Source organism: Oryctolagus cuniculus, chromosome 9 (assembly GCF_051225735.1).
Source record: "Oryctolagus cuniculus isolate XC-2025 breed Fujian yellow rabbit chromosome 9, ASM5122573v1, whole genome shotgun sequence".
NCBI lineage: Eukaryota > Metazoa > Chordata > Mammalia > Lagomorpha > Leporidae > Oryctolagus > Oryctolagus cuniculus.
The window spans coordinates 86980158-86981401 of record NC_142875.1 but is presented as its reverse complement, the minus strand read 5'-3'; positions in this window follow the sequence as shown (position 1 = coordinate 86981401).

The following is a 1244-nucleotide window of genomic DNA, read 5'->3' as shown; positions in this document are numbered from 1 at the left end:
AATGATAGAAATTTGAATCAGTGAGCAAGAGCACAGACTAATCTTTTCAGTTAACCTGGCTGTGAGGAGCAGTGAGACTAGGCCACATGGGGTGTGAACCAGTGGACAGAGGACCTCTCTGTCTGTCCTTCTCTCTTTGTAACTCTTTGGAATAGATAAAGAAATCGTTACAGCTTCTGGTTGACTCTGAAGTGATTTACAGACCCTTCCCCGAGGTCTGACCCTAAGATCACAATTAAAATCCAAAGTCAGGTGACTGAGGGGGCAATGAGTGTTCTCTGCCACAACTGAGCTCAGTTGCCTGGGTCCAGGCTAAGGAGACCGAAGAACTGGCCAAGGAGAGAGAAGTCAGGAGGGCGGGAGGAGAGCCACGGGCACACAGTGGGGTCAGGAGGCTCTCAGAGACTCACCTGCACCCTGGCCCTGCTTGGGAAGCAGTGGGCACAGGAAGGGGAGACCACATCAGGCCCCCTAGTCCCACGATGCATGAGCATGGACTTCTCCTTTGGAGGGCAGCCACAGCGTCAAAGGAGGAGCACCACAGGTGGACCCTGGTCTCAGACCTCCCCCGTCCTGTTCTTGTGAGACCCCCCCCCCAAGGAGGTAGGTGTTATTATCCTCTTTCCCACTTTCACAACGGGGAAACGGAGGCTCCACAGTGAGAAGTGCAAAGTCCAGCTCAGGACTGCTAGCCCTGGCTTGCTTCACAGCTGCAGCTCCGTGTAGGTGACGTGGAAGAAACAGGCAAGAAAACTTGGTAGGAATAGGTGAGCTGGAAGATTTTTTTAAAAAACAAGTAAGTTTGGCACAGCCCCCTCCATACCTGCTATGCCAGTACACTGACTCTGATGCACCTGTGTTTCACCCAGCACCAGGAAAGAGAGGAACACCATTACGGTCATGTGGAAGTTGACGTCCACGTGGGGATACCGTGAAACTTCCAGAAAGCCTCCTTTGCGCTAATCCCCACCCTCAGTCCATAAAGGGAGGGTTACAGTGGGAGCAGCCCCTTTGCCTCTTGGTTTCTGCCCTTACTTTTGGGTTCTTTACTGCCTTCATAGGTATCTCTCCCTGTGGAGTGGCCCACACTCACTTCAAAATAAATCCTGTTCTCCCTCGTGTGCAGTATTTGTGCCTTGCCTTGGCGTCTTCATCTCCACTGGGGCAAGGACTTGGACCATATTCCCACAACACAGGCACGTGTCCGTAGAATTCAGACAGGGCTCCCTTAACGCCTTGGCATG